The sequence below is a fragment of the Rhipicephalus microplus genome, chromosome 10, assembly GCF_043290135.1.
Source record: "Rhipicephalus microplus isolate Deutch F79 chromosome 10, USDA_Rmic, whole genome shotgun sequence".
Lineage (NCBI taxonomy): Eukaryota > Metazoa > Arthropoda > Arachnida > Ixodida > Ixodidae > Rhipicephalus > Rhipicephalus microplus.
In genome coordinates, this window is record NC_134709.1 from 88,148,983 (window position 1) to 88,161,483 (window position 12,501).

Below are 12,501 nucleotides of genomic sequence, written 5' to 3' on the forward strand. Positions count from 1 at the left end.
CTAGAGGAAAAAAAGGAACCATATTTTTTTTTTTTGTTGGGCAATGTGGGAGGTACAAGAATTATACGAGTGTGAGGATTACGCGAATAAATACGGTTATACCTAGAGAGGAACCTGGCACTGCGATTATGTACCCTTATGGGAATTATAAGAAGTGCATGCTTCGGATTGGATTGCGTTAGCCAGCGAGCTGTCTACGAATATTTTTTTACAGTTTCAGTTTCGCTCTTCGCGTAGAGTGGTTAGTGGGGTGGGTGCAAAAGACTGAAGCTGTGCCTTTGTTGTTCAATGAAGCTGAAAACTGCAAGGCCTCTCAATTTACTGCAACACTAGAGCTGTATTAGATGTATTTGACAGTTCAAACGAAGCGTCTTTCCACTCACCGCTGCGCATAGATGTAGCGTTCCATGCCAGTACAGGATAATACATCGAGTTCACGTTTGTTATGCGTGCGTCTTGCCGAAATTCGTTGAAATTGACTAAAAAACGATGGGGACCCGAAGTAGACGCACCGTCACGCTCTTTCGACTTGACTTCACAACAAAACGAGAGGTGCGTTGGGGGCAGACCACTTGAACAGACACACCTGGCATCGCAGCAGACGAAACGTTAAGTGTTTCTCACTTAGTGCTGTGCTGTTATTTCTATAAATAGATACTGCGTGCTTTTGCGGGCAAAAGAAGATTGTTTTGAAATATTGTAAAGCATAATTCATAAAATCTTAGTGCCAAAAGTGCCAAATCTGGAACACAATGGCAAAGCAATGCATACCCTGGTTGTTAAATCTGTCCAGGTTTCACTTCTATCGCCTGGTCACGAAAACCTTTTGAGTTTGAGTACAAAAAATGAAGCAAGTTTAATATAAATATAAGTTCATATCGCTTTGTTTTACACTCGGAAAAGAAGCGTTGTGAATCGCAAGAACGTGATCCATCCGAAGCCAGTACTACCCATAATTCCCATGGGGGTTCAAGCGCCGCTGAAGGACCCAACGTAGATACCAGCGTCAAACTCCCCTCTAGGTATTATTGTATGAAACTCTATGCATGACTAGGACAGGTTTCATACTGAAACATTGATAAATGAGGGTTTGCTAAATGCATTTTTTGGTGTTTGGCAGCAATAGCCCCCTATTAACGTGTATGTATGCTCGCTGATGCTTGGTACATCTCCATCCCGATGACTAAAATCCATGATAAATTTATTAAACTATTGTGGTATTTCTACATGTTAACCATGAAAACATAATCAGAGAAAAACGCGTGATAATAAAATGAGGATGCAGAAATAGAGCTGAGGGTGCCATTCCTCGGCCTGTTAAAGTGTGATTGATTGAACTTCATGGTATCTAAGAAAGTGTGTCGTGTTATCTCTGTGCTCTGTGTGTGAGCGCCTCGATGAAGTTCTCTGTTTATTTTCATATTGATTGATATGTGCAGTTTGACATCCCAAAACCACCATATGATTATGAGAAACGTCGTAGTGGAGGGCTCCGAAAATTTCGACCCCCTAGGGTTCTTTAACGTGCACCCAGATCTGCCCACACGTGCCCACAACATTTCCGCCTCTACCGTAAATGCAGCTGCAGCCGGGATTCGATCCCGCGACCTGCGGGGCGGCAGCCGAGTACCTTAGCCACTAGACCACCACGGCGGGGCTGTTTATTTTTACACACACACACACACACACACACACACACACACACACACACACACACACACACACACACACACACACACACACACACACACACACACACACACACACATACACACACACACACGCACACACACGTGATATATGGCACAACGGGAGCATTGTCAACAAGGATAAATATATTCATTTCCCAACATTTTCGGGAGGAGTCCTCCCTTCGTCAGGCGATGAGTTATAATGACATAGACACTCAAACATCGTTGCTGCCGCGTCCCTCTCACCTTGAAGTATGTTTGCGAGAGTGAGAGAGAACTAAAGAAACAAACAAACAATAAAGAAACAAAACACCGTGAACGATGAACCTGTGCACATCCAAATGTCGGTGTAAGTCCACAACTGGTTCTCACCCTATGCTGGCCAGTTCACGACATGTGTCGGGCCACCCAAGATTGTTGCCGCGTTGCGCGTGTAAGGAAAGAGTTTCCCCTTAATGAGACGGCCGGCCTTTTACCTTTCATCTTTGCCCGTTTCCCCTCAATGGCGTCAAGTGGTAGGTGAGCGTAAACACTTTGTATGTACACGTGAGGAAAAAAGTAATATAGGAAAAGAAAGAAAAAAACAAGAAAGGACAGTGTACACGTATGTGTCAGTATACATAGGCTGACGAGTGAGGTGGGTTTGCCCGCCCACTCGTGAAAGAGTTGGTAAGCCGCCGCGTGCAACAGACAATGATACAAAATTTACATAAAAAAAACGCTATTGAAAATTGGCGCTTGTGCCTCCAGTGTCTCTTTTTCTGTAGTTAGAATTATATGCAAAAAAGTTCATAGTTATGGATTACCAACTAACCTGAACCAACATTTCAACTCTCTTTTAAATCTATGGAGCTAGGCTGTAAGAATTGGCTGTCACGCCCAAGTTTACCATTCTGTAGTAACTAGGGTTTAGCCTTGCCATTCACAAAGTATCTGCCTGCCTTTCTGCAACTAACCCCTTCACCCTTGCCCGCAGTTCTTCGTTTCTTGTTACTGATTATACATTCTTAGGCTATTCAGACATTAGGACTTTCACAATGTTCTAACTGTAACGAGGGTAGTGGGCATGGAGCTCGAAGATAGAAAGAGAAGAAGACTTGCTGCGATCGCAGGCTTGCGGTCAGTTAGCCCTTGCGCTAAATAAAGCTCTCCTTCGCTGAGTTCGCCTGCTTGTTCAACAACCCGTTTCTAGTGGTGGAAGTGCTGGGCACATCTGGTCCTCACCCTGGAACTTCGCAGCCGCACACTCCAACGACCTCCTACAATGACTGATCCGGGGCCATCTCATGCTGCTACTCCAGATCTCGCACCTGTGCCTGTCTTCTGTGCTGGCGCTCTCCGGCAGCGCGACCCCCCCATATTTGGTAGCACAGAGGACCAAGATGTGGACCACTGGATTGCCGAGTATGAACTGGTGAGCGCTGTCAATAAGTGGAACGCAGCCGATAAGCTCACAAATGTGAGTTTTTACCTGACCGACGTGGCAAAACTATGGTACAGAAATCATCAAAGTGATTTCAGTACCTGGTCGGAATTGGCGAAAACCCTCGCGGAAGTCTTTGGCCGTCCTGCTGTCCGCCGCCTTCGTGCTGAACAGCGCTTGCGGGGCAGAGTACAGAGAGCAGATGAAACTTTCATGAGCTACATCGAAGATGTGCTATTTCTCTGCAAGCTCGTCGATTCGACTCTGGACGAGGCAGGCAAGATCAAGAACATCATGAAAGGAATCGACGACGGTGCATTCCAAATGCTGGCTGCGAAGAGTCCCCAGACGGTCGCCGAGGTGATTCAGCTCTGCCAAAGCTATGATGAGCTGCGTAGGCAGCGCGCTTCTACACGTTGCGCTGCTCAAGACACCGCGGACATCTTATCCCTCGACTATCGCCATGACACCGCCAACCACTCTGCGTTGATGCCAGTCATAAAGCAATTCATACGCGAGGAGGTCGCCCGGCAGCTATCTATAATCACAAGAACTACCGAGCCGATGGCACCCTTGTCGCCTTCGCTTCGCCAGGTCATTCGATCGCAAGTTGCCGAAGCATTGCCGCCAGCTCAGGCTCCCCCAACTGTTACCGCACCACTAACGTATGCAGCCGCAGTGTCTCAACCACATGCGCCAGCGTCTCCAGCCATCTACGAAGCTACTCGCCACGTTTATTCGTCGCCGCCACCTTTCCGCTCGCTGACCGTCCCGTCTCCGGCTGTATATGAAACAGGTCAGAACGTTTATATGACGCCGCCGCCTGCACGACCATTTACGGTACCTAATTCAGCGAACAGTGCCCCTATCGTCAGCCAATGGCGCACTCCAGATAATCGGCCGATATGTTTTTCATGTGGCATCCCAGGCCACGTAGCTCGTCACTGCCGTCGTCGCAGCTTCCCTTCTCACGACATTGCAGGGGCCTCACAATACATGCCCACCATGCCCACTCAGCCGCAATATCCCGTTCCTGCCAATCCACCTCTAGACGTACGTCCCGGTCGCCGACCATCCGGCGTAAGCCGTTCACCTTCTCCTCGTCGTCGATCTATTTCTCCGATGTTACGTCGCAACAGCCCACCGCGAGGGGAAAACTGACGGGCGCAGTTCCGGAGGCAAGAACTGCGTTGGCAGCGAAAATTTCAAGACCTAACTGCTGTCCCCCAAACGAAATCGAACTCTATATTGATGGCATTAAGGTGCACGGACTTGTTGACACTGGAGCTGCCGTATCTGTAATTAGCGAGAAACTGTGCCGAAACTTGAAGAAAGTGACCACACAATTTACCGACCTATCTTTGCAGACAGCTACGTCCCATCATATTCAGCCTTCAGCTTTGTGCACCGCACGAGTCGTCATTCAAGGTGCGATGTACGTCGTCACATTTGTAGTTTTATTCCGTTCTTCGCATGACGTTATCCTTGGGTGGGACTTTCTTTCGTCAAATTCTGCTTTGGTCGACTGTGCTCGTTCTGAACTCGCGTTGTCTTTGCTGTGCTATGACCCCGACGATGGTGCTTCGTGTAGAGTGTTTGCTGCTTCTGACGTTGACATTGCGCCTTTCTCAGCTGTTGTTGTCTCGGTGTCGTGTGCCTCCCCTCCGAAATCGCCTGTGTTGTTTATGCCATCGGTCCCATCTGCGTGCCGTCGAAATATCATGCTTCCGTTTGCCGTCGTCATTTTTCGCAATGGTCACGCTGCCATTTATGTGTGCATTCCGTCGCACAGCCCGTCATCCCTACTACGTGGAGAATGCCTGGGAAGCTACGAACTTTACGAGTGCATTCTTCCGACTACTATACCTGATTCTGCAGTTTCGCTCCCAATTGGTGCTGTCACTCCTACCAACGCGCCTAATGATGCTCTGGACGTATTCTCGGATGCCATCGACTCTGAGCTCACACCAACTCAGCGCGAAGAGATTATAAATCTTCTTCTCCGCTTTCGTTCTTCATTCGATCGTGACCAGTCAGGCTTAAGCCGAACCTCTGCGGTCGTTCACCGTATTGACACCGGTCAACAAGCCCCGCTAAGGCAGCGTCCGTACCGCGTGTCATCTGCTGAACGCCGTGTCATCGACGAACAAGTGGACGACATGTTGAAACGTGGCATCATCGAGCCCTCCAACAGTCCCTGGGCTTCACCGGTTGTTCTCGTCAGGAAAAAAGACGTATCCATCCGGTTCTGCGTTGACTACCGCCGACTCAACAAGATAACGCGCAAAGACGTATACCCTCTGCCGCGCATCGATGATGCTTTGGACTGCCTACAAGGAGTAGAGTTCTTTTCTTCGTTAGATTTACGCTCTGGCTACTGGCAGGTGCCCATGGCAGAGGGTGACCGCCCGAAGACAGCCTTTGTAACACCGGATGGACTATATGAATTCACCGTTATGCCCTTTGGCCTCTGCAATGCGCCTGCCACTTTCGAAAGAATGATGGATACCGTCTTGCGAGGTCTGAAATGGAAAACGTGCCTCTGTTATTTGGATGACATTGTGGTATTTTCAAGCGACTTTGCGACCCACCTCAGCCGCCTCGAGCAAGTTCTTACGTGCCTTTCCACGGCGAGACTTCAACTTAACTTGAAGAAATGCCACTTCGGCGCTCGCAAGCCTGTAATTCTCGGCCATGTGGTTTCTAAGGACGGCATTCTCCCGGACCCTACGAAACTTAATGCAGTCGCGGCGTTCCCAAAGCCAACCACCATCAAAGAGCTTCGAAGCTTCATCGGCCTATGTTCTTACTTTCGGCGCTACGTCCGCAATTTCGCCTCCATTATCGCCCCCTTGACCAATCTTCTTGCCAGAAGTTCTGACTTGTCAGCGTGGTCGCAGGCGTGTGATGATGCATTTCAGGAACTCCGACGGCTCCTCACCACGCCTCCCATACTCCGACATTTCGATCCGTCTGCTCCCACGGAGCTTCATACGGACGCTAGTGGTGTCGGGCTAGGGGCCATACTGGCCCAACGCAAGGAGGGCTTTTACGAGTACGTCGTTGCCTATGCCAGCCGCACCCTCAGTAAAGCCGAGAAGAATTACAGTGTAACTGAAAAGGAGTGCCACGCCATTATTTGAGCAATCGGAAAATTTTGGCCTTATTTATATGGACATCCGTTTGATATTGTAACAGACCACCATGCGCTTTGCTGGTTATCTTCACTAAAAGATCCTAATGGTCGGCTCGCTCGTTGGGCATTGCGGTTACAGGAGTTCGATATCCGTGTTATCTACCGTTCTGGCCGGAAGCATTCCGACGCCGATGCCCTGTCACGTTCGCCATTGGCTTCAGAGCCTGTCGGCTCGCCTATCTCCACTAGTGCTGCCTTGGCCATCAGCATCTCGGACATGCCTTCCGAGCAACGCAAAGATGCTTGGATTTCATCTCTTTTGGACTTTCTCTCAAACCGGACGCCCGCTCCAGTTTCCAGGACGCTTCGCCGTCAAGCAGGACACTTCGCTATTCGGGATAACCTACTTTACCGCCGAAACTACAGCTGGATCGGCCGTAAGTGGTTGCTTGTAATCCCCCGACATCTGCGCTCTGACATCTGTGCCACGTCCCACGATGATCCGCAATGTGGCCACGCTGGTGTGTTAAAAACATACACCCGCTTGCAGCTGCCGTACTACTGGCGTGGTATGTACCGTTTCGTTCGCCGTTACGTAAGGTCTTGCCTTACGTGCCAGCGACGCAAAATGCCCACTCAACATGCCACAGGTCTCTTGCAGCCGTTGCCATGTCCAGCACGAGCTTTCGATCGTGACGGAATCGACCTTTACGGTCCGCTTCCCTATACTTCGAGTAGCAACCGCTGGGTCATTGTCGCTATCGACCACCTAACGCGGTACGCTGAAACAGCTGCATTACCTTCTGCTACCGCAAAAGACGTTGCGTGTTTTATACTGCAAAACCTGGTTTTAAGGCATGGAGCACCTCGGGAGTAACTAAGCGACCGTGGCCGCGTTTTTCTCTCCGATGCCATCAAAGCGTCGTTGAGCGAGTGTCGCATCATGCACCGCACTACCACAGCCTATCACCCGCAAACTAATGGGATGACAGAGCGTTTTAATCGTACACTTGGGGATATGCTGGCCAAGTAAGTACGCTTCATCCGACCAGTCAAATTGGGATAGCATACTCCCTTTTGTGACATATGCTTACAACACTGCAACGCAAAGCACCACTGGATTTTCGCCTTTCTTCCTTCTTTATGGACGCGAGCCATCATCAACAATAGATACCATTCTTCCTTATCGACCGGACCCTTCAGAGATGACTACCGTTTCCCGAGCAGCAGCACACGCTGAAGAATGTCGGAAGCTTGCTCGTGCGTTCACGTCACATGACCAGACGCGCCAAAAACATCGCCACGACGCGTCAACCACGCATATGAGCTTTTCTCCGAACTCACTGGTGTGGCTATGGATTCCTTCTACTACTCCAGGACTCTCCCACAAGCTTTCGTCCAGGTACCATGGCCCTTATCGAGTTGTGCGCCAAACATCTCCTGTCAACTACCTTGTCGAGCCGCTGGATGCATCTCCGGACAAGCGCCGTTGGGGAAAAGAAATCGTACACATCTCTCGGCTCAAGCCATACCATGACCCTTCTGTCTACACCTGTCCTTAGGTCGGCAGGATGGCTCCCTCATCGGCCGGGGGGTGATTGTAACGAAGGTAGTGGGCATGGAGCTCGAGGATAGAAAGAGAAGAAGACTTGCTGTGATCGCAGGCTTGCGGTCAGTTAGCCCTTGCGCTAAATAAAGCTCTCCTTCGCTGAGTTTGCTTGCTTGTTCAACAACACGTTTCATAACTAACAATAGGTTTATTTTCAGGCGTTTCAGAGTCCTCTCATCGGGAAGGGTTCTTAAACATAGGAAATTAACCCTAGTAATGGTTAGAGCATTGTGAAAGTCTTAATTACCCAACCAGACAGGCAACTGTGCCAAAATGTTCAGCTTTATTCAGACATTGTTCCCACATTTTCGATTGCCAGTGCCTCATTACCCAGAAATTCTGGTACAGTTAAAGCTGATCAATTTAGAGTACATGGGACCAGAAGAAATTTCTAAATTAACTGGATTCCAACTCATCGATAGTGTGAAGGAAACAATGAACCATAGTCTGTTACATCAATAGACTGTCAATGAATAAGTAAATTTTGTACGTATCTTGGTGCATAGTGGTGCACCAGCTGCAACTTTTGTAGTCCTGTGACTTCGTCAAAATAACATTATGCAGACTCCTATGTTTAATTAGCACCTAAACATACTCTGCACCCCTCTCTTTTTACGTATACCTCTTTGTCATCACCATCACTACATGCCCATAAGGATAGTTCTTTCACAAATAAAATGGCTGGCTACAGGGAGTCTGTTCATCGTAATGTAGCAAACTAGTTTTGTGTCTGCATTCAGACCTCAGCTAAAATCTCTTCATCTTCAATAGCTTCCCCCACATAGCAGTTTTATGATACTGGAGGTGCATTGCATAGAGTTAAAATGAACCTGCCGAGTGCCAGATCAACGTGCAGATAAAACTGAGGTCACTAACTGATGAAGACAGCGATGCAGATTGGACCACCTCTTTTCAGTAATTTGTAAATGCTATTTTCACTCTTTTGTGTAGCACATTTTCTATGTTTTACTTTTGGTTTGCCCTGAAGATCCTTTGAATCAACTGGGTTGCATCCAAATATGACAGGATAACGAAAGTTTTATGCCATTAAACAATGCATCTGGTGGCCAAGACCAAGAAACACATCCACATTGGACAATTTTCCTGAATTAATGAGGGTTGAATTAAGGAGCTTTTACTGTAATTCATGTAGTGTATCCACATTAATAAAAAAACCAAGCAATGCCACCTATGTGCACCCCATCAGTTTCTATCGCAATATTTCAAACCAAATGTTGTTTAGTAAAGAAACTTTCAATTTCGCATGTGTTTTTCGCCATCCCACCATTTATAAAGCTTTTCTCCTCCAGTCTCTAGAGTAGGAGAGATTGATCGAGCAAGACATACATGAAAACATAGCTAAGGGAAAGTAGCTGCTGCCTTGATGAAGACAGGTCTCTTGTCATTAGCTTCAGCAATACGTTTATCTCCTTGCTTGAGAGTTTGACATCACTTCAGGCCTTTATCCTTCCCAGAACATCTGCCTAGTTTCAATCATTATTTGGTATGTACTAAGGTGTAAAAAAAAAATTTTGGTGAGAACACTATGCCTGGCAGCGCGTCCACATAATGTTCGCCTCTTTCCTCCTCTTGGCCCTCATGTCGCAGCGCCCCCATGCAACTTCGGCCGGCACATGAACTATAAAAGACTAGTTGTGTGCATAGTGTCCATAACAGTGTTGCACACAACAGAACTCAGCGTTAGAAGTATAATGCTTTTTTTGTCTTACACTGTGCTGCCAATAGTTACATTTTTCAATCGCGACAAACGCGCTATGCGTTTCTAGCTCTAGGTGCTGGCGAGCACTGTTTAAAAAGTACTATGAGGTGAAAAAAAAATGTGCATTCACCTCGTCGCGCTATAGGTTTTTGAACCCCTATGTCGCATCACCCTCCACAAAACTGCAGTCGGCGCTTGTACTAAAGGCGAACATTATCTGAACACGCTCCCCGGTGACGGCGGAGAGTGTACACACCTGAATTATTTTTCTTACATTGTGGTGTGTGCTAGGAGAGGAGCACCAACAGAATTTGAAAAGTGCTAGAACTGTCCACACATTTATAGCCCTCTCATATAAGAGATCCCTTTAAAAGAACAGTGAGAAACAAAGCAAACTCTTAGGCAGGGTTGGGTTTAAACATCAGCCCCACGCTCCAAATGCAAGTGCCTTATCACCAGTCTATGTGCGCACATGCTAGCAGAATATGCATATATGTATAACCGACTATGCGAATTAGTTATACCCATGGTCCAAAGCAATGGTAAAAGAGAACTTTCTAATAGGTTTTTACTGAATTTTATAAAAGTGGAATAAAAGACCTGTGTATGAAGTCATAAATTCTGCATGGAAAATGGCACACATCAGAAAAATTTACACTATAATAATGTGATGCTGTGGAACTTGATTCAGTGCTTCTTGGGGACACATTTCAAAAACCTATTCATGACCCTGACAAAAACTAAAAACAAAATAACAGATGGCATGCTGAGGCTGCCGAAAATAACATTATAGGGAAGGCTGCAACCATGTAATGAAACTCTACACTTGCACATCACATACGCAACTCTTGGATTGTGAGCAGAGTTTTTTTAGAGACCGATTAAATGTGTTTTAGGATTTTCCAAATATATACTAATACTTTTTGGAACACTACGGAAATGATGATGTAGGTAGTTGCATTGAACATGTGCTTTGAATTACTTTTTCCAGATCATGTATGCGGACAGCCCCGAAAAGATAGAAGAGGCTATGCACAACCTCGAAGAGAGCTGTACTACTGCATACATATCACGTGTGCAAACATTTTTACAGCAGAAGGAGGAGTGGGTGCTTCTGTATCGCACGAAGTTAAGAACCCGCGGACACAATACAAACAATTTTGCAGAAGCCTCCATCAGAGTGTTGAAAGACATTGTTCTGTCTAAAACTAAAGCATTTAATGCTGTTGCACTAGTTGAGTCTATTTCGGATGTGTGGGAGCTATATTTCAATAACAGAATCTTAAAACATGCGAAGAGCCGTGTCCCCACACACCAGCTGCTATATGACAGTCTTCTCAAGAAGACACCTGAAGGCAGTGAAGCGTGTGTGATTTCACATGGAGAGAACTGTTTTTCTGTGCCAAGTTTTCAGAAGAATGGCCAAACATATGAAGTGTGTGGCGACATAGGCACATGCACGTGTCCGGCTGGGTGCACAGGTGCCTTTTGCAAGCACCAAGCACTTGTGCACAAGGGATTCGGTGGAATTTTTCCCAATTGCCCTGTGCTAGCCACACAAGACCGCCATGAATTGGGAAAGCTTGCCCTTGGAGATGCATGCCCAAGCGTAGAGTTTTTTGCAAATTCCAGGGACACCATCAATGCACAAGGTGAGCAACACAACCCAGTTCCTCAAGATGAAATGGCTGCTACTACTCCGCCCCAGGATGAAGAGATGCCAGACTCTGAAGGTGTTCTTGACACAGGGCCATGTGCGTCAATTTCACACCTTGAGCAGCAAGAAAGTGAGGTACGTGCCAGCTTCCACAATAAAGTAAATGAATTGTGTGTGTAAGGTTGATGCATCACTGAAATCTGCGTAGCAAGCTACACCCAACTGGCTTAGTGAAAAGTAATTGAGCCCTGTTTGGAACTCATGGCACAGAAGGACTGCATAAACTGATTTGTACAGAAATGTACAATAGCTACTGCCTTGTGCAGGTGTAAAAATTGCAGGAATTGACGATATGACTGGAAAATCTATTTTATGCACACTGTTTCAGCGTCTGCTTATGAAGCTGTACACATGATGATGATGTGCTGTGGATTTTTATATGCAAAGCAGCTCAGGGTTGAGCTTCATCCGACGTGCCGCGTGACCACCCTTACTAGACATGTGCATCTGCCCATCTCTTTCTTCTCTATGCATCCCTCCCCGTGGTGTTTTCACTATCTTTGTGCATGCGCCCCCCTCCTACGCGCCCCCTCTCTCGCTTTGCAACACCGATGCAGGCAGTGCCTGCTAGCGAGTTTATTGATTGAAAAAATCACATGCTTGTTCTGCACAACTATTCAAGGGTCACCCCATATATATAGCCACTGGTGCTCCAAGTTAGTGCCAGTGGGAGATTCCTCCAGTGTGATGTTGAACAATAAAAATTTACAGTGTGCGTGTTAACGGTAAAAGCGGACTGCAGGTCGTTTGTCCAGTTGAAGTCTTCTGTCTCTCATTACTTATTAAGAGTGATTGGCATGTTCTAGCAGGAAACACCTGTTTATCACTGCATGCTTTGCGCCTCCTCAGGTTTCTCTCCCGTACACTACGCCGCGGGTGCCACCGTAAATTTCGCCACCAGTGTAAGCCTAGAGATCGCTGCTTCGCATCTACACGATTCCCTTTAGTGGGAGATGGTGAAATTTTTTTCTTTATAGCAATATTTATACAGTTCAATTAGTAAGTGTAGCAAGCAAATTTACTGGCTGTGGCAAAAGTGGTTTTAAAGCAAACCCTTCATTGTGCACGCGGCACACGCAGCAATGGGGGCGGTTTTCTTTTTCTTATTTTTTTTGTGGGGTGGGTGGGAAGGGGGGGTCATGGGGCATTTCTTTTACTGGCTCGCAGCCAGAAAGCAAACTTTTTATCGCAAGTGATCTCCAACA

The 12,501-nt window shown here is 47.1% G+C and overlaps 1 protein-coding gene across 1 annotated transcript in view; it reads left to right on the forward strand.

Annotated features, from left to right (window-relative positions):
* Positions 1–12,501, forward strand: part of LOC119187259 (uncharacterized) — a 28,905-nt gene that overhangs the window by 9,869 nt on the left and 6,535 nt on the right. Inside the window, exon 4 of the mRNA XM_075875847.1 lies at positions 10,571–11,371. The gene's annotated coding sequence lies outside the window, so the exon portion shown is untranslated. The remainder of the gene's footprint in view (positions 1–10,570; positions 11,372–12,501) is intronic.